The following is a 21,289-nucleotide window of genomic DNA, read 5'->3' as shown; positions in this document are numbered from 1 at the left end:
ATCTTTTTTTTTCTTCCTCTAGTTTCTTTTTGTTTCTGCCTCGCTACACGTGCCCATGGTCCCTATCCACCACCTGTCTGGGCGTGGGTCCGTTGAAGATGACCTCTTCCCTTTGTTCGAGAATCAAGATGTAAACCTAGATGATCTTTGGGCGCGACTCTCATCCCCTGTGGATACCCAGAACGATGTGCCTCCATCGCCACCTCTGGGCAATAGGTCGGTCGAGATGGCTGGAGACGATCTTCGCTCAGTCGATTCGTGGCTGGCCGACGCGGAGGAGGGTACGCGCATCGGAGACGTTGCCAGAGGGGACCCCGACACCGTCGGGGACGCGCGCGGCTTGGGGGAAGGGGCGCCCGCGGAGGCGAGCCCGCGCGAAGGTGGGTCGACCCTCGTCGGCCTTGTCTGTGCTGGAGGCGTTGCCGGGAGAGGGCCAGGTCGCGCTGGTGGAGCGCCCGCCCGGGAAGGAGTCGCGCCGGCCGAGCCGGGCGCAAGGAGGGCCGCGCCGGTCCTGGGCGGCAATGGAGGGCCGCCGGAGGCGGGCGGCGTCGCTGGCGGCAGCGCCAGCGCCAGAGACGAGGAGCGCCGGTCCGATAGCGCTGAACAGGGGGTGGCGGCCGAGGCGCTGGTTGCCCTAACCCTAGGGGTTGGCGGCGTTCCACCTGGCGTGCCGGGCTTCGCCGCCGGGCCAGGCGCAAGTGCCAGCGGGCCGGGCGCCAGTGCCAGCGGGCCGAGCGAGAGCCCAAAGAGCCCGGGCGATCTGGGCGCACGAGGGGACACCCCGGCCGGGCCGGTCGGTCCCCGTGAGGGTTCTGCAATTCGTGGTGACCTGGACTGCTCGGGCGTTGACGTCCCGAGCTCGCTCTCGATCGTCAGTTTTGCGAGCTTGAGGAAGCGTTACGGCATCCCGGATTCGGTGTCGATCTCGAGGCCGTTGCCCGACGATCGCCCGACTCGCCCCCCGAAGGGATATACGGCCGTCCACGAGGCGAGCCTTCGCGGAGGGCTACGGTTACCCTTTCAACCGGTGATCCAAGAGTTATTGATTCGGTTGGGGGTGCACGCGTCGCAGATGTCTCCGTCCTTCTACCGGGCAATCGCCGCGTGCCATATGATGCTCTACCGAGCAAAGAAGCGGGCAGTCACCGCAGACGACATCCAGGACCTCGTGGTCGTCGGCGGGGTCCCGGGGAAACCGGGCTTCTACTGCGCGTGCCCTCGGAAGCGCATCTCCATCGTTACCAAAGTTACCTCGAAGCATCGGTACCCTTGGTTGTGGGTTTCCGAGTCGACCTTCGGGGCGGCGCCGTTAACGTTTGGGCCCGCGGTCGACTTTCCCTCCGCCGGGGACGCATGAGATTCCGAACTCGTATCCGTGAGCAAAGCGATCCCGGATTCGAGGCGGTAGGGGTCACTATTCGAGTCCCCGGACCTAATGGCGAGGACCGGGTGCTTCGTGCCTTTTGAAGACGCCCCTCCGCATCTCGGCCTCGGTGTGGAGGTTACAGAGGGCCCTGTATCGGAGGCGGGGGGTTCGTCCGCCCCTCCCCCCGACGCGGGGGGTACTATCCGCTCATACGCTCTCGCGTTTACCGCGCTTTTTGTATTATGTCTAATGCGTGTGTTCTAACTTACCATCGCCTATCTCTCTTTCAGATATCATGCCCAGGCGACACCGGCCGCGCACACACGTGCCGAGAGCGGCACCCACAGCCGAAGCCACGACCGCGGCTTGTCCCCGAGCTGAGGTTCGCCAACGAGGGTCGCCCCCGCGGGCGGGAAACGAGGCGATCCCTTCCAGCAAGCGATCGTCGTCGTCGACTTCTTTCGGACCGCCCTCTGGCCACAAGCGTGCCCATACCTCGACGGTGTCGGACAGTATGGATTCGATGCTCCTGGTGGAGGCGGTGGAGCTGAGGGACCAGTGCTCCCGAGGGATTCTTGAAACCTCTCTGCGGGACTTCAAAGGTCTGCTGACGACAAGCGACATGGAGCATTTCCAAAATGGGATCGGTGATGCTCGAAAGGTATGATTCGTCTGCTCGTCTCTCGCGTAACTATTATGCTTATTTCGATTACACGCTCATCACTTATCTCTGCAGATGCTCGCACGTCAGGAGCGAAGCAGCCGCATTCTCCGGGACCTGCTGCGACGCATGCAGACCATGGAGAAGGACAAGGAGAGCACGGCGGCCGCCCAAGCTACCACTCTGGCGGGAGTTCGCACCGCACGAGAATTTCAGACACTCGAGGAGGAGTTGAAGCAAGCTCGTCAGGAAACGGCGACCGTGAAATCGCTTCGCATGGTCGAGCAAGCGTCTCGGGAGAAGGCGGAGCAGGCGGCCGACAGCTTCTTGGGGGAGACGAAGAAGCTCCAGGCGGCACTCTCGAGCCGGGGCGAGGAGCTTAGCATCGTCCACGCTCGACTATCGGCGAGCGAGATCTCCCGGGTTAAGGCCGAGAGGGAGAGGGATATTTTGCGGGCGGAGGCGCAGATCCTCGCCGAGGAAAAGGACGACGCCGTGCAGTCCAAGACAGACTTCGAGCTAACTGGGACTTTGCGTTGGAGTCAGCCCGTTATGAGGTAGCCGAACGGGTCCGAGATGCGACCGCGAAGGAGAATGTGTCTCGTAGGACCACGTTTTCCTTCTTCGACGCCATGTTTCCTCCTTTGGACGACGAGCCGCCGGAGGACGGCCCGCGCCCTCAAGCCTTTGCGGACGCCGCCAAGTCGACGAGCCGCCAACCTGATGGAGAGGCCAATGGCGGGTCCGATGCCCCCTGCCCCGAGGACGACGAAGAGCAGGTTGACTTCGGCTCAGAGTAGCAAATTTTTCTTCGGTTTTTGGAGCACCTGTTTAGCACTCGCTTTACGCTTTCTTTCGGATTCTTGTTGTGTTTGACATGCGTCGTACTCACGTGCTTTTCTTGTTGGGTTGTTCATACAACATCGTTTTCCTTAGTTAAAGCTTTTTTACCCGTTATGCGTCTTATTTTCTCGACTCGTTATGCTTAGTGTAATCGATTTGCGCAACTTGATTAATGCGTGTCCTACGAACTCGGCTTACTATACTTAGCGTAACCGGTTTGCACGGCTTACTGTCGTATTGGGCGGCGAAGTTTCCCGTGGACGCTGGCTAGATGAGTTTCGCCCGGCGGGTGCGACCCTTGGCCATCCATTCGTGACTCGCTGCCCATCGGCGTATGCGAGCTGGGTGGCCGTCGCGCTCTTCTTCCGGCGAGTACGCTACCTGTCGGCGTGCGTATCGGGACGAGCTTGCAGTTCCCAGTGAGTGTGGTACTCGTCGGTACGCGTGTCACGTTTTGGGTTTTTACTGCCGGGATCGACGGTCTGGTGTGCGGATGTGATCCACCGACGCCCCGTTGCCTATTCGCGTGTGGGGCGTGGAATCGTGCGAGAGCGTCGCGCGAGGGTCGGAGGTCCGGTGCGCGGATCCGACTTGTTGGTGTCTCGCTACCTTTCGGCGCGTAAGACGTGTCATCGTACGAACTACAAGCTCGTCCAAGCGAGTTCGTCCAGGCGAGCTGACGAAACTAACCAGGCGAGGTGACGAGCTCGGCCGGGCGAACCCAACTGGGCGAGCTGATGAGCTCGGCCAGGCGAACTCAACCGAGGTGACGAGCTCGATCAGGCGAGCTGACGAGCTCGTCCGGGCGAGCTGACGAGCCCAAGATCCCAACAATCCGTTAGTTGAAATCCCAACAATACGTTAGCCCCCCGAGTTTCTCGGGTACTCGCAGAGAAGACGAGAAATTGTTGCAAAAAAGAAAAAAGGTGTTTCAAAGCGAAATGTAATTTGATTACAATGTTGAAATAGCTGAAAAACTACATTCCCAGGGCGTTTGGCCATACTTGGGATTTAAAAATGTCATTACTGTTGTCGCGGTTTTTCGGACAACGATTTAGGAGTCGCAGACGGTTAGACCCAAGGCCGGACCAAGTGGTCTCGTCTCGACTCGAGCATGTCGGGCTTGGTATCCCAAGCCGTCCCTTAGCTGTAGATGATCTCTATCTCGTCCAAGCACCTGAAACGTGAACAGAAAGGTGTGAACTACAAAGGGGAAACAGAGGGGTTGCCTCTGTTTACCTCTCCGACGCTCAACATTAGTAGGATTGAGGTGGTTTGTAGAGGGTTTAGTGTTTAGAGGTCGAGACTTGAGAGAAACGAGCGAGGTACGAGTTCGACAGCGTTTCAGTACTCAAATTCGGATTACCTGGACCAAGGGAGGTACCTTGGTATTTATAGGCGACCAAGGAGCGTCGTGGACAGCCCCTTGGCCGAGAGACTCCTCTGACCCGGCCATGGACGGCTCTGACCCGGCCATGGCCGGCTCTGACTCGGCCGTGGAGGCCATGGCCGGCTCTGACTCGGCCGTGGAGGCCATGGCCGGCTCTGACTCGGCCGTGGAGGCCATGGCCGGCTCTGACCCGGCCATGGCGGGCTCTGACTCGGCCGTGGAGGCCATGGCCGGCTCTGACCCGGCCATGGCCGGCTCTGACCCGGCCATCGCCGGCTCTGACTCGGCCGTGGAGGCCATGGCCGGCTCTAACCCGGCCATGGCCGGCCTTGAGGTGGCCGTGCGCCGGGAGAGGCTCGGGGAAGCCGCCATATGATGTCGTTTCCGTACCGGGCCGGGACGGACCGGTAACATTAGCCCCCCGAGTTTATTATCGAGTGTAACTCGTGTGATAAACTCGAAGCATCCGCCGTCATTGGCCCACCGGAATAGCCCATCGCCAAGAGGTACGCCCCGGCGCCCTTTAATATTATTATTTTATTTTTTGTCGATCATTCTCATCTCGTTATTCGCGCCCATGGACCCCATCGACCGCCTATCGGGGTGTGGGACCATTGAAGACGATTTGTTTCATTTGCTCGGGGATCAACACGTGGACTTGGAAACTTTTTGGACTCAATTCTCATCTTTCCCGAGCGTTGCTAACGCGCCTCACTCATCAAGCACGAGCAGCGTCGTCACGATGGCCGGGGAAGACCTTGCCTTGGTCGAAGCGTGGTTGACCGGCGATGGAGGGGGCGCTCGGGCCGGAGACGGCCAGCGCCGGCAGGTGGACGCCGGAGATGATGCGTGCGCCGGAGGAGGCGGCCGGGCTCAAGGCGGCACCGGCGGACCAGGAGACGTCGAGGAAGACCCGCTCGGGTCGAGGGACAGCGCCTTGGCGCTCACCGGTGGTCTGGGTGGAAAGGGTGCGCCGGAGGAGGTCGGCCGCGGGAATGGCGCCTCGGCCACGGGAGGCACGGCCTGGGTCGACCCCGACCTCGAGGGAGCCCTCACTCGGCCGGGCGAGGCCGTCGGGACGCCCGCCTGTCGCGTTGGCGGGGAGAGCCGCTCGGGCGCAGCGACCGGCCCCGGGGAAGCCGCGCACGGCGAAACCAGCGCCGGGGGGGGGTGTGTCGGCCGGCGTCGGCGCCTTCTGTGCCGGTCCCGACGTGGGGGAGGTCACCGGGTGCCCTGGAGACCGCGCCCAGGAGGAGAGCCCCTCGAGCCTAGCTGCGCCGGCGAGGACGAGCGCCGCCGGGGAATCGCCGGCGCCGGGGGACGTCGCCCGTGGAGGTGCCAGCGCTGGGCAGGAGGCGGCCCGGCCTGGCGACCCCGGGCAGGAGGTGGCGGCTCGCCTGGCCCCTGGGGAAACCCTAGGCCCGAATGGGCCGGGCTTGTGTGGTGAAGACTTAGCCGGCTGGGAATTGGGCCGGGCCGGCAGGTCAGGCGCGCGGGAAGAGGACCCGGCCGGGCAGGGGCCGGACTGGGCCAGTGGGACGTGCGCGCGCGAGGGAAGCCCGACCAACCGGGGCCTGGGCCGGTCTGCCGGGCCGGGTGCACACGGGGCGAGGGCTGGGGCGCCCGGGCAGAGCCCACGGGCCGAAGGCTTGGCCAGCCGGGAATCGGGCCGGGCCGTCGGGCCAGATGCATGCGTCGGGAGCGCCGGGCCGCTCGCGCCGGGCCCGCGCATGGAGGAGCCACCCAGCCAAGAGACGGGCTGGGTCCTCGGGCTGCACGCGTACGCCGGAGGGAGCACGGTCGGCCGGGAGCCGAGCCGGCCTGACGACGGTGGACCGACCGGGCGGCGATCGGGCGCGCCCTCGAGCGACCACGCCGGGGCCGAGGGGAGCCAGCCGGCTTGTGAGGGCGGCCATGACGAGGCCCCACCTTGTCCAAGCGCGGGTCACGACGCCGATCGTTCGAGTGATTCGCCCAACCACCACGATGCACCTGCCGCGTCGCTTTCCTCGACCGTGCGGGAAGAAACGCGAGCCTCGGCCTTCCCGGTTGGAGAGTCGGCCATACGGGGCGAGCTCGATTGCTCGGGCATCGACGTCCCAAGTTCGCTCTCGATCATCAACTTTACGAGCCTAAGAAGGCGTTACAGTATCCCAGAGTGCGTGTCGATCCTGAGGCTATTACCCGACGATCTTCCTACTCGCCCGCGCAAGGGGTTCGCAGCGGTCCACGAGGCGAGTCTCCGCGGAGGACTAAGACTTCCCTTTCAGCCGGTCATCCAAGAATTGTTAGTTCGCTTAAGGGTGCACGCCTTGCAGATGTCCCCGTCCTTCTATCGGGTGGTTGCGGCGTGGCACATGATGTTTTTTCGGGCGAAGAAGAGGGCCATCACTGCCGACGATATTCAGAACCTCATGATGGTGCGAGGGGTGCCCGGGAAGCCTGGCTTCTACCTGGCGTCGCACCGCAAGCGCCTCGCCATTCTCACCAAGGTGAACTCGAAGCATAGATACCCCTGGGTATGGGTGTCCGAATCGTCTTTCGGGGTCGCGCCCCTCGTCTTCGGTCCCGTGGCCGACTTTCCACCCATGGGTGACATCGAAGGATCCGAGCTTGACGCGGTGATCAGAACGGTCCCAGAATCGAGGCGGCAAGGAACGCTCTTCGAGTCCCCAGACCTAATGGCGAGGACGGGGTGGTTCGTGCCTAGTGACGATGTTCCTTTGTGCCCCGACCTCGACGCGGGGCTCCCGGAGGATCCCGAGTCCGAGGCGGGGGGGTCGTCAGCTCGCGCCCCCGACTCGAGGGGTACTGGCCACGCACATACTTTCGTGTTATCGTGTTATCGTTGTTTCCCATTATTTGTGCTCGTCGTCATGTTTTAACTGACAAACGCTCTTCTCTCCTCTGTAGGTACCATGGCTCGACGTCATCGACCGCGCGCGCAAATGCCGAGAGCGATGCCCGCTGACGACGCTACGATCGCGGCTCGCCCCCCAGCCGAGGCCCGTCGCGGGGGGTCACCATCGCGGGCGAGGAACGAGGCGACCTCTTCCAACAAGCGACCATCATCGACGGCTTCTCTCGGGTCACCGTCCGGACACAAACGTGCTCACACGTCGACGGTGTCAGACAGTTTGGACTCCATGCTCTTAGCGGAGGCGGCAGAGTTGAGAGACCAGTGCTCCCGGGGGATCCTTGAGACCTCCTTGCGGGATTTCAAGGGCCTGCTGACAACGAGCGATCTTGAGCACTTCCAGAACGGGATCGGCGACGGTGGAAAGGTATGACTCATTTTCACGTGTTATGTATCGTTGTCGTGCTTATTGTGATTATACGTGTTTCCTTCGTTTCCACAGATGCTCGCACGCCAAGAGCGGAGCGATCGCATTCTCCGAGATATGCTACGACGCATGCAGATCATGGAAAAGGAGAAGGCGAGCATGACGGCTGCGCACGCTGCCGCCCTAGCGGAGGTTCGCACCGCCCAAGAGTTTGAGACGCTAGAGAAGGAGCTGGAGCGAGCTCGCGGAGAATCGGCCGCCGAGAAAGTGCTTCGTGAGAAGGCGGAGCAAGCAGCTGACACCTTTCTGGGGGAAACGAAGAAACTCCAGGCGGCACTCTCGAGCCGGGATGCGGAGCTGAGCATCGTCCATGCTCGGCTATCGGCGAGCGAGATTGCTCGGGTCAAGGTGGAGACGGAGAGGGACACCTTGCGGGCGGAGATGCAAACGCTCGTCGAGGAGAAGGAAGATGCCGTGCGATCCAAGGCGTAGTTGGAGGACGACTGGGACTTGACGTTGGAGGCGGCCCGATACGAAGCGGCGAGGCGAGTCCGAGACGCGACCGCGAAGGAGAACGCGTCCCGCGGGACTACATTTTCTTTCTTTAACGCCATGTTCCCTCCTTATGATGACGAGCCGCCGGAGGACGACCTGCATCCACAGATCCCCGCCGAGGCTGCTCAGTCGACGACCCACCAGCCTGACGGAGAAGCCGTTGGCGGGTTTGGCGCCCCTGACCCCGAAGGAGACGAAGAGCAAGTCGACTTTGGCTCGGACTAGTTGAGTTTTCCTTGGTTTTTCGCGCACTTGTTTAGCGCTCGCTTTATGCTTTCTTTCGGATTATTGTAATGTTTGCGTCGTACTTTCGTACTTTTCTTGTTGGGTTGTTTACGCAATATCGTTTTGCTTTGATTGAAGCTTTCTTTTCATCGTGCGTCTTATTTTCTCGACTTGCTACGCTTAGTGTAATCGATTTGCGCAATTTGAATAGTGCGTGTCTTACGAGCCCGGCTTGCTATGCTTAGCGTAACCGGTTGGCACGGCTTACTGCCGTATTTGGCGGCGAAGTTTCCCGCGGACGCTGGCTAGACCAGTTTCATCCGGCGGGTGCGATTTTCGGCCATCCATTTGTGACTCGCTGCCTATCGGCGTGCGCGAGCTGGGTGGCCGTCACGCTCATCCTCCGGCGAGTACGCTACCTATCGGCGTGCATATCGCGACGAGCTCGCAGTTCCCAGTGAGCGTGGTACATGTCGGTACGCGTGTCACGTTTTGGGTTTTGACTGCCAGGATCGACCGTCCGGTGCGCGGACGTGATCCATCGATGCCTTGTTGCCTATCGGGGTGCAAGGTGCATCGATGCGCGAGAGGGTCGCAGCAAAAGGCGTGCGAGGTTGGAGGTCCGGTGCGCGGATCCAACTTGTCGACGTTTCGCTATTTCTCGGTGTACGACCTCAACCCGTGCGAGACCGTCGCACGAGGAGGGTACGAGGTCGGAGGTCCGGTGCGCGGATCCGATTTATGGGTGTTTTGTTACCACTTAGTGCGTGGAAAGTGGAGTAAGCGAGCTTGTTACTCTCATCTTATCCTGCTTAGCCCCCCGAGTTTCTTGGGTGCTCGTAGAGAAGGCTAGAAACTAAGATACAAAGTTTTGAAGTTAAATGTAATTCATTAAATTATTGAAATGGTTCAAAAATTACATCCCAGGCCTTTGGCCAAACTTGAAATTTAAAATTGACTTTGCTAAAATCGAAAGTTACATGAGAACAACAAAGCGTAAAAATGGACGAATGAACATCTATTGATAATATTGTCGGAGGTGCTCCGCATTCCACGGGTGTGTGAACACGAGTCCTTCCATGTTCTCGAGCTCGTATGTGCCATTGTGGATGGCTCGGCGCACACGGTACGGGCCTTCCCAGGTGGGGCCTAGAACTCCCGCACCTTGCACTTTGGTGTTTTGGAACACCCTTCGAAGAACGAGGCTCCCGTCGGCGAACTTCCGCAGCTTGATCTTTGAGTTGTAGTACTTCTCGACCTTCCTCTTTTGCGCAGCAAGCCGGGTGAGTGCGTCCGCCCTCCTTTCGTCTATGAGGTCTAGCTCGAGCCTGATCGCGTCGTCGTTGGCGGCTTCGTCGTACTCCTCGATGCGCAAGGTTGGCAGCTTGGTCTCGACGGGTACCACAGCCTCGACGCCGAACGCGAGAGCGAAAGGGGTTTCGCCGGTCGCGTTTCGAGCGGTGGTGCGATATGCCCATAAGACCATGGGGAGCTCGTCGGCCCAAGCCCCCTTTCTTGCCTCTAGCTTCTTCTTCAGGTTCTCCTTGATCGTCTTGTTCACCGCCTCGACCTGACCGTTGGCTTGAGGATGGCGGGGAGAGGAGAAAGTCTTGCTAATGCCAAGTTGTTCGCACATTTCTCGGAGGCGCGCATTGTCGAATTGTTTTCCGTTGTCGGTTACAATTGACGCAGGGATCCCGAAGCGGCAGATGATGCTTTTCCAAATGAAGCTTGTCGTGTTCGCCTCGGTGATCTTTGCTAGCGGCTCAGCCTCTACCCACTTCGTGAAGTAATCGATAGCCACGATCGCGTGCTTGTATTGTCTCGGGGCCGTAGGTAGCTCGCCGATGAGGTCGATTCCCCACTTCGCGAAGGGTCGCGGCACGATAATCGGACACAAAGGGGCCGGTGCTTGGCGCGGAATGTGGGCGAACCTTTGGCACTTGTCACACTTCTTGGCCCACTCGTGGGAGTCCTTTTTCAAGGTCGGCCAGAAATATCCAAGTCTCAGCAACTTCAATGCCAAAGATTGCCCGGCGGCGTGGTTACCGCACACCCCCTCGTGCACCTCGTGGAGTGCTTTCCTCGCCTCCACCTCGGTCAGGCAACGGAGAAGGGGCATGGAGTAGCCTCTCTTGAACAAACTATCCTCCCTCATCGTGTACTTTGGGGCTAGGCTCCTCAGCTTTCTAGCTTCTTCTTTATCCTCGGGGACGACTCCTCGTTTAAGGAATTCCACGAGCGGGGTCATCCATGAGGGAGGCGGAGTCTCATCAATGACCCCTACGTCGCCTCTCGAGACGTAGGGTCGGGTCAACATTTCGATTGGGACGCTGCCCTCGCCCTCCTCGTCTATCCCAGACGCGAGGCGAGCTAGGGCGTCGGCGTCAACGTTCGCCTCTCGAGGAACCTGGACGATCTCGAACCACGACAGGGCCTCCAAGTTCTTTTGGGCCTTGGACAAGTAGGCGATCATGTGTGGCTCCTTTGCGGCGTAGTCGCCCTTAACCTGATTCACGATCAATTGCGAGTCGCAATGGATGTGCAGGTTTTGGGCGCCCAACTTGTTCGCTAGCTCCAAGCCACCAATCAGAGCCTCGTACTCTGCCTCGTTGTTGGAAGCCTTGAACTCGAACCGCAGGGCGTACCTCAGCTTTTCCCTATCGGGATTTGTGAGCACAACGCCGGCGCCAGCCCCCCGGGCGTTTGACGCGCCATCCACGTGCAAGTCCCAGACCGGCCCTATCGGGTCGTTGGTTCTCTTCTTTGACGACTCGCTATGGTCGTCCTCCTTGTCTTCCGTGGTCTTACTACTTTCGTCGCCCTCGTTGGTTGGGGGCGCGCTTGTGAACTCGGCGATGAAGTCGGCGAGGGCCTGACCCTTAATGGCGGTTCTCGGTTGGAACTCGACCCCGTATTCGCCCAGCTCTTGGGACCATATCGCCATTCGAGAGGAGGTCCCTTTTTGAAGGGCCTTCTCGATGGGATGCCCCGAGCGGACCACGATGGGGTGCGCCTGGAAGTAGGGCCAGAGCTTTCTCGCGCTCATGACGAGGGCGAGGGACAGTCTCTCGATTTCGGGGTATCGGGTTTCGGCGTCGAGGAGCGCCTTGCTAACGTAGTAGACCGGCCATTGTACCTTGTCCTCTTCGCGTATGAGGACCGCGCTCACGGCCCTATCGGAAACCGCGAGGTAGAGGTATAGGGTTTCGCCATTCTTTAGCTTCGCGAGGAACGGGGGGGAGGTGAAATAGGCTTTCATATCTCGGAATGCTTCCTCGCACTCCTCCGTCCATACGAACCCGTCGGTCTTTTTCAGTGCCTTGAAGAACGGTTGGCACCTATCAGTGGCTTTGGAAACGAATCGCGTCAGGGCGGCGATCCTTCCCGTCAAGCTTTGAACTTCTTTGACCTTTTGTGGCGATCTCATCTCTAAGATCGCCTTAATCTTTTCAGGATTGGCCTCGATCCCGCGGCGGCTCACCATGTAGCCCAGAAACTTTCCAGACTCGACCCCGAAAGCGCACTTGTTGGGGTTAAGCTTCATCTTGTAGCGCCGCAGAATCGTGAACATTTCCCTAAGGTCTCGAACGTGGTCGCGGGCTTTGAGGCTTTTGACAAGCATGTCATCCACGTAGACCTCCATAGTCTTGCCAATTTGATTGGCGAACATGCGGTTCACCAACCTTTGATACGTTGCTCCCGCGTTTTTGAGGCCAAAGGGCATGACCTTGTAACAGTAAAGTCTGCGGTTCGTAACAAAGGTGGTTTTAATTTGATCCGGCTCGTGCATGCGGATCTGGTTGTAGCCTGAGTAGGCGTCCATGAAGCTTAGCAATTCGTGGCCCGCAGTGGCGTCCACGAGCTGCTCGATCCTCGGGAGAGGGAAGCTGTCTTTCGGGCAGGCTTTGTTGAGATCTTTGTAGTCGATACAGATCCGCCACTTCCCGTTTGGCTTCTTGACCATTACCACATTGGACACCCACTTGGGGTGCTCCGCCTCCCGGATGAAGTCGGCGGCGAGAAGTTTGTCAACTTCTTCACCAATGGCTTGGTACCTCTCCCCACTGAACGCCCGTCGCGGTTGAACGCGCTCATCCACCCTCTTGTCGTCGTTGAGACGATGAACCATGATCTCGGGGTCGATCCCCGGCATGTCGGCGTGTGTCCACGCAAAGACATCTTTGTGCTCTCGGAGGAAAGCGGCGAGCTCGCTTCGGGTCTCAGACGGGAGTTAGGTGCCTACCTTGACTACTTGGTCAGGCTTGGCGTCGTCCAACACGACGGAAACGAGGTCGTCCGGCGTCTCCACCTTTTGACGCTCGACATCGTCCCTTTGGTCTAGCTCTCCGAAGGTGCCTCCCTCCTCTAAGTTGCACGGGAATTTGTCCCCGAGTTGGAAGACGGTGCACACCACCTTCCCTTTCCCTTTTCCGTCCACGCCCTGGATGTAGCACATCCACGCCATGGATTGGTCTCCCATCATCACGGCGATTCCCTTCTCGGTTGGGAACTTCATCATCAGGTGATACGTGGACGTTATGGCCTTCAACCGATTGAGAGTCGGGCGGCCGACGATGATGTTGTACGCCGAGGGTTGATCCACCACTAGGAACGATACGATGTGGGTAACCTCGAGCCCCCCCGGCGTACCGAAGGTAACCGGGAGGTCGATAGTTCCCTCCGTCATAACCCTCTCCCCAGAGAAGCCGAAGAGCGGGGTTGAGATCGGGGTCGGTCTTACCCCGGAAAGTTTCATCCTGTCCAATGCCGACTTGAAGATTATGTCGGCGGAGCTCCCATTGTCGATCAGGATTCTCCGGACGAGGTTGTTGGCGACCGGGGCAGAGACGACTATCGCGTCGTTATGTGGATGGAGTACTCGTGTCTTCTTGCCCGGTGAAGAACATGGATTCGAAGGGGGCCGGAGGAGGGACCTCGTACGTATGGTTGATGTAGTGCGCTATTTTCCCTTGGGAAACTTCGCGCACGTACTTCTTCCTCTGCGTAGCCGAGTCTCCGAACTCCGGGCCGCCTAAGATCGCGCCCACTACGTGAAGTTGCGAGCTCTGTGGTTCTTCGGTTGCCGCGCGGTCCGTGACGGTCACCGTCGCCGGACCTTTCCTTCCTTGCCGCGGGCGGCCCCCGTGCGCCGCGGCCGTCCCGATAGTTCTAAGGACGTACTCCTTCAGCTTCCCATCTTGAATCAGGGCCTCAATCTGACGCTTGAGCTGATAGCATTCAGATGTCAGGTGCCCGTGATCCTGATGGTAGTCACAGTACTTGCTTTGATCCCTCTTGGCGGGATCCTTCGTGAGAGGGGTTGGGCTCCCCAACTTGTCACGGTGCAGAGCTAGGATTTGCTCCGGCGGAGTGTTCAGAGGAGTGAATCGCGAGAACTTTCGAAAGCTGTCGACATGTGGAGGCCTCGGCCCGGGGATGGAACGGCCGTTAGGGGCCTGGCTTCCCTTATTCCTCCTCTTTCGGGGGTCGGGACGATCTTCATCTCGATCGTCGCGGCGGCGACTCCCCTGTCCTCCTGACTTTCGACCATCTCGGCCATCGAGATAGTCCTCGACTCCCATGTATGTGCGGGCTCTTGTCATTAGCTCCGCCATGTCACGCGGGACTTGGCCAACAATAGACTTGAGGAAGTCGCTCGTGCGTACTCCCTCAGTGATCGCCGTGATGGCGTCCCTGTCGTCGAACCCTTCGACCTTGTGAGACTCCTCGGTGAAGCGAGCGAGGTATTGTCTCAACGTCTCGTCTTTTCCTTGTCGGATAGAAAGGAGGTGGGTCTTCGGCTTCTTTTGTGCCACGAGGGTGGCGAATCGGGCGAGGAAAGCCTCTCGCAAGGCCCGGAAAGACGGGATGCTTCCCGGCCTCAAGCTTCGGAACCATTCAAACCCCGAGCCTGTGAGGGTCAGGCTGAAGGCTTGGCAGAGGGTGGCGTCCGCCTGCCCCTGCATAGTCATCCACGTCTCATAGTGTTGGACGTGGAAGTGGGGGTCCGTACGTCCATCGTAGGGGGGAATGGACGGTAACTTGAAGTTCCCCACGCATGGTTGTGCGAGGATTTGCGCGGCGAAGGGAGAGTATGATTCCTCGATCCCTCCGTACGGCCTTTGCCTCCCCGACTCCCTCATTTCGATGATTTGATTCTGGAGGCTTTGAATCATCGTGACAATGTCGAGCCCGTTAGCGGGGCCGACCGTCGGGGCCACGGGAGTCACCGATTGGCGTTCGTTGGACGCTTGGTCCACGACATTGGCCTGCGGCCGGCCGAGAGTTGCGGCGGGGAGCGCATCCCTTCGAGAGTTTAGCCTTTGGCGGAGATCCTCCCCTCGGGAGTTTCTCTGCGCCGTCAAGCGCTCTCTAAGGTCCACACTCGGTGCGGGGCGAGGTGAGGTCGCCCTTGGTCGGACCGTCCGGCGGGCGCTTCGGCTGTCGGCCCCATCATCTACCGGAGTCGCTCTCTCCTCGGCGAGGGGCCGTGTCCGGCCGCCTCTTGAAACCGAGGGGGCGAGTCCCCGGGAATGTGACCGTGCCTGCTGCCGCGCTAGGTGCGACGGCCCGGCCAAAGCATCGTTGGGCCTCTCGGGCCGCGAAGGGGCGAGGCTAGGCGTTGCCTCGTTGGTCCTCGACTCCCCCACATATTCGGAGTCGGAGTAGTCTTTGGCGGACCTATCTTCGACGTCATAGCCGAGGAGGTCGGCTATGAGCGTACCGTCGACGCTGGGGCGGTCAAGGAGCTCCGCAAGCCGCCGGGCCGTGTCCTCTCGGAGCACGGCCTCGGGGTCAATCATCGGGTCTTGGGGCTGGCTCTCGCTATCGCGAGGTTGCCCTTCAAGACGATGTGCGAGGCGTCGAAGACCGTACCTCGAGCTCGTCGCTCGGGTACCCGCGGAGGTAGTGGGAATGTGACTCATCTCTCGAGAGTCGTGAGAACAAAGGGAGAAAACAGGTAGAGGGAATGCGTCGTCAAGGTCGAGAGACCTCCTCCTTCTACCGCCAAAATGTTGTCGCGGTTTTTCGGACAACGATTTAGGAGTCGCAGACGGTTAGACCCAAGGCCGGACCAAGTGGTCTCGTCTCGACTCGAGCGTGTCGGGCTTGGTATCCCAAGCCGTCCCTTAGCTGTAGATGATCTCTATCTCGTCCAAGCACCTGAAACGTGAACAGAAAGGTGTGAACTACAAAGGGGAAACAGAGGGGTTGCCTCTGTTTATCTCTCCGACGCTCAACATTAGTAGGATTGAGGTGGTTTGTAGAGGGTTTAGTGTTTAGAGGTCGAGACTTGAGAGAAACGAGCGAGGTACGAGTTCGACAGCGTTTCAGTACTCAAATTCGGATTACCAGGACCAAGGGAGGTACCTTGGTATTTATAGGCGACCAAGGAGCGTCGTGGACAGCCCCTTGGCCGAGAGACGCCTCTGACCCGGCCATGGACGGCTCTGACCCGGCCATGGCCGGCTCTGACTCGGCCGTGGAGGCCATGGCCGGCTCTGACCCGGCCATGGCCGGCTCTGACTCGGCCGTGGAGGCCATGGCCGGCTCTAACCCGGCCATGGCCGGCTCTGACTCGGCCGTGGAGGCCATGGCCGGCTCTGACCCGGCCATGGCCGGCTCTGACTCGGCCGTGGAGGCCATGGCTGGCTCTGACTCGGCCGTGGAGGCCATGGCGGGCTCTGACCCGGCCATGGCCGGCTCTGACTCGGCCGTGGAGGCCATGGCCGGCTCTGACCCAGTCATGGCCGGCCTTGAGGTGGCCGTGCACCGGGAGAGGCTCGGGGAAGCCGCCATATGATGTCGTTGCCGTACCGGGCCGGGACGGACCGGTAACAATTACAAAAGTTGAAAATGAAATGACACGACAAAACATAGAGTGAGTGGGAACAGGCATCTATTGGTAGTACCGCCGAAGGTGTTCCGCGTTCCAGGGGTGCGTGAATACGAGTCCTTCCAAGTTCTCGAGCTCGTACGTGCCGTTGTGGATGGCTCGACGCACGCGGTACGGACCTTCCCAAGTGGGGCCCAAGACCCCCGCCCCTTGCACTTTGGTGTTTTGGAACACCCTCCTGAGGACGAGGCTTCCGTCGGCGAACTGCCGCAGCTTGACCTTGGAGTTGTAGTATTTTTCGACCTTCCTCTTCTGTGCAGCAAGGCGGGTGAGCGCGTCCGCCCTCCTCTCATCTATGAGGTCCAGCTCGAGCCTGATTGCGTTGTTGTTGGCGGCTTCTTCGTACTCCTCGATGCGAAGGGTCGGTAGATTGGTCTCGACGGGCACCACGGCCTCGACGCCGAATGCGAGAGCGAAAGGGGTTTCGCCGGTCGCGTTTCGTGCGGTGGTTCGGTATGCCCATAGGACCATGGGAAGCTCGTCGGCCCAAGCCCCCTTTTTCCCTTCCAATTTCTTCTTCAGATTCTCCTTGATCGTTTTGTTGACCGCCTCTACCTGACCGTTGGCCTGAGGGTGGCGTGGGGAAGAGAAGGTCTTGCTAATGCCCAATTATTCGCATATTTCCCGGAGGTGCGCGTTGTCGAACTGCTTTCCGTTATCGGTTACGATCGACGCGGGGATTCCGAAGCGGCAGATAATGTTCTTCCAGATGAAGTTCGTCGTGTTTGCCTCGGTGATTTTTGCCAGCGGTTCGGCTTCTACCCACTTCGTGAAATAGTCGATTGCCACGATCGCATGTCTGTACTGCCTCGGAGCCATAGGTAGCTCGCCGATGAGATCGATTCCCCACTTCGCGAAGGGGCGCGGCACGATGATCGGACATAGCGGTGCCGGCGCCTGGCGCGGGATATGGGCGAATCTTTGGCATTTGTCGCATTTTTTGGCCCACTCGTGGGAGTCCTTTTTCAAGGTCGGCCAAAAATATCCGAGCCTTAAGAGTTTCAACGCCAAAGATTGTCCGGCGGCATGGTTTCCGCACACCCCCTCATGCACCTCGCGAAGCGCTTTCTTCGCCTCGACCTCGGTCCAGCAGCGGAGGAGGGGCATGGAATAGCCTCTTTTGAACAGGTTATCCTCCCTCATTGTGTACTTCGGCGCCAGGCTTCTCAGCTTTTTGGCCTCCTCTTTGTCTTCGGGGACGACTCCTCGTTTAAGGAATTCCACGAGCGGAGTCATCGATGAGGGGGGCGGAGCCTCGTCAACCATCCCCACGTCGCCTCTCGAGACGTAGGGTCGGGTCAATACCTCGATTGGGACGCTGCCTTCGCCCTCCTCGTCTATCCCGGACGTGAGGCGAGCCAGGGCGTCAGCGTCGATGTTCGCTTCTCGGGGAACTTGGACAATCTCGAACCATGACAGTGCTTCTAGGTTCTTTCGGGTCTTGGATAAATACGCGACCATGTTTGGTTCTTTAGCGGCGTAGTCGCCCTTAACCTGGTTCACGATCAACTGCGAGTCGCAGTGGATGCGCAAGTTTCGGGCGCCTAGCCTGTTTGCCAGCTCCAAGCCAACGATCAGAGCCTCGTACTCCGCCTCGTTGTTGGAAGCCTTGAACTCGAACCGCAAGGCATATCTCAGCTTTTCCCTATCGGGATTTGTGAGTACAACGCCGGCGCCAGCCCCCCGGGCGTTTGACGCGCCGTCCACGTGCAAGTCCCAGACCGGCCCTATTGGGTCGTTGGTCCTTTTCTTCGATGGCTCGCCGTGGTCGTCCTCTTGGTCTTTCGTGTTCTTACTATTCTCGTCGCCCTCGTTGGCCGGGGGTGCGCTCGTGAATTCGGCTATGAAATCGGCGAGAGCCTGGCCCTTGATGGTGGCTCTCGGTTGGAACTCGACCCCGTACTCGCCCAACTCTTAGGACCATATCGCCATTCGAGAGGAAGTCCCTTTTTGGAGGGCCTTCTCGATGGGATGTCCCGTGCGGACCACGATGGGGTGTGCTTGGAAGTAGGGTCGGAGCTTCCTTGCGCTCATGACAAGGGCGAGGGACAACCTCTCGATTTCCGGGTATCGGGTCTCGGCGTCGAGGAGCGCCTTGCTAACGTAAAAGACCGGCCATTGCACCTTGTCCTCTTCGCGTATGAGAACCGCGCTTACGGCCCTGTCGGAAACCGCGAGGTAGATGTACAAGGTTTCGCCATCCTTCGGCTTTGCAAGGAACGGGGGGGAGGCGAAATACGTTTTCAGCTCGCGGAACGCTTCCTCGCACCTCTCCGTCCATACGAACCCGTCGGTCTTCTTCAATGCCTTAAAAAATGGTTGGTACTTATCGGTGGCCTTGGACACGAACCGTGTCAGGGCGGCGATCCTTCCTGCCAGACTCTGAACTTCTTTTACTTTCTGCGGCGACCTCATCTCTAAGATCGCCCTAATCTTCTCAGGGTTAGCCTCGATCCCGCGGCGGTTAACCATGTAGCCCAAGAACTTTCCAGACTCGACCCCAAACGCGCACTTGTTGGGGTTGAGCTTCATCTTGTAGCGCCGCAGGATCGCAAACATCTCTCCCAGGTCTCGAACATGGTCGTGGGCCTTGAGGCTTTTGACGAGCATATCGTCCACGTAGACCTCCATGGTTCTGCCAATTTGATTGGCGAACATTCGGTTTACCAACCTCTGATACATCGCTCCCGCGTTTTTGAGGCCAAAGGGCATGACCTTGTAGCAGTAGAGTCCGCGGTTTGTAACAAAGGTGGTCTTGATCTGGTCCGGCTCGTACATGCAGATCTGGTTGTAGCCCGAGTAGGCGTCCATGAAGCTCAACAACTCGTGGCCCGCCGTGGTGTCCACAAGTTGCTCAATCCTCGGGAGGGGGAAGCTATCTTTCGGGCAAGCCTTGTTGAGATCTTTGTAGTCGATACAGATCCGCCATTTCTCGTTTGGCTTCTTGACCATTACCACGTTGGACACCCACTTGGGGTGTTCCGCCTCCCTGATGAAGTCGGCGGCGAGAAGTTTTTCAACCTTTACACCGATGGCTTGGTATCTCTCTCCGCTGAACGTCCGACGTGGTTGAACGCGTTCGGCTACTCTCTTGTCGTCGTTGAGGCGGTGAACCATTATCTCGGGGTCGATTCCCGGCATGTCGGCGTGTGTCCATGCGAAGACGTCTTTGTGCTCGCGGAGGAAGGTGGCGAGCCGGGCTCGAACTTCGGACGGGAGTTGGGCGCCTACCTTGACTACTTGGTCAGGTTTGGCGTCGTCCAACACGACGGAAACAAGGTCGTCAGGTGTCTCCACCTTTCGACGCTCGACATCGTCTCTCTGGTCCAGTTCTCCGAAGATTCCTCCTTTCCCTATTTCGCATGGGAACTTGTCCCCGAGCTGGAAGACGGTGCTCACCATTTTTCCCTTTCCTTTCCCGTCCACGCCTTGGATGCAGCACATCCTGGCCATTGATTGGTCTCCCAACATTATGGCTATCCCTTTGTTCGTCGGGAATTTCATCATCAGGTGGTAAGTGGAAGTGATAGCCTTTAAACGATTGAGAGTCGGGCGGCCGACGATGATGTTATATGCCGAGGGCTGGTCCACGACCAGGAATGACACGATGTGGGTCACCTCGAGCCCCCCGGTGTGCCGAAGGTAACCGGGAGGTCGATAGTTCCCTCCGTCATGACCCTTTCCCCGAAGAAGCCGAAGAGCGGGGTTGATATCGGGGTCGGTCTCATCCCGGAGAGCTTCATCTTGTCTAACGCCGACTTGAAGATTATATCCTCGGAGCTCCCATTGTCGATTAGGATTCTCCGGACGAGGTTGTTGGCGACCGGGGCCGAGACGACTATCGCGTCATTATGTGGGAGGAGGACTCGTGCCGCCTCTTGGCCAGTGAAGAACATGGACTCGAACGGGGCCGGGGGAGGAGCCTCGTATGTGTGGTTGATGTAGTGCGCTATTTTCCTTTCGGAAACTTCGCGCACGTACTTCTTCCTTCGCGTGGCCGAGTCTCCAAACTCCGGGCCTCCCAGGATCGCGCCCACGATGTGCAGTTGCGAGCTTTCCGGTTCTTCAATGGCTGCTCGGTCCGTGACGGTCACCGTCGCCGGACCCTTTCTCTCTTGCCGCGGGCGCTCATCGTGCGCCGCGGCCGTCCCGATCGTTCTAAGGACGTATTCCTTCAGTTTCCCATCTTGAATCAGGGCCTCGATCTGGCGATTGAGTTGATAGCATTCGGATGTCAGATGACCGTGATCTTGGTGGTATTCGCAGAACTTGTTTCGATCCCTCTTTGCAGGATCCTTTGTGAGAGGAGTAGGGCTCCCTAGCTTGTCGCGGTGCAGAGCTAGGATCCGCTCCGGTGGGGTGTTCAAGGGGGTGAACGCTGAGAACTTTCGAAAGCTATCGACGTGTGCCGGTCTCGGCCCGGGGAGGGAGCGGCCGTTAGGGGCCTGGCCTCCCTTGTTCCTCCTCTTTTGAGGGTCGGGACGATCTCCGTCCGGGTCATCGCGGCGTCGACTACCTTGTCCCCCTGACTTCCGGCCATCTCGGCCATCGAGATAGTCTCCGATCCCCATATATGTGCGGGCTCTCGCCATTAGTTCCGCCATGCCCTGCGGGACTTTTCCGACAATGGACTTAAGGAAGTCGCTCGTGCGAACTCCCTCGGTGATTGCCGTGATGGCGTACTTGTCGTCGAACCCCTCAACTTTGTGAGACTCCTCGGTGAAGCGCGCGAGGTATTGCCTTAATGTCTCGTCTCTCCCTTGTCGGATGGAGAGGAGGTGGGTTTTTGACTTCTTTTGTGCCACGAGCGTGGCGAAGCGGGCAAGGAAAGCCTCCTGCAAGGCCCGGAAGGACGAGATGCTCCCGGGTCTCAGGCTCCGGAACCACTCAAAGCCCGACCCTGTGAGGGTTAGGCTGAAGGCTTGGCATAGGGTCGCGTCCGGCTGCCCTTGCATGGTCATCCACGTTTCGTAGTGTTGGATGTGAATGTTCGGGTCAGTCCGCCCATCATAGGGAGGGATGGACCGCAATTTGAAGTTCCCCACACAACGCTGCGCGAGGAGTT

Source organism: Urtica dioica, chromosome 4 (assembly GCF_054948205.1).
Source record: "Urtica dioica subsp. dioica isolate 48M chromosome 4, U.dioica_male_clone48M_v1_H2, whole genome shotgun sequence".
Classification (NCBI taxonomy): Eukaryota; Viridiplantae; Streptophyta; class Magnoliopsida; order Rosales; family Urticaceae; genus Urtica; species Urtica dioica.
This window is presented reverse-complemented; position numbering follows the sequence as displayed.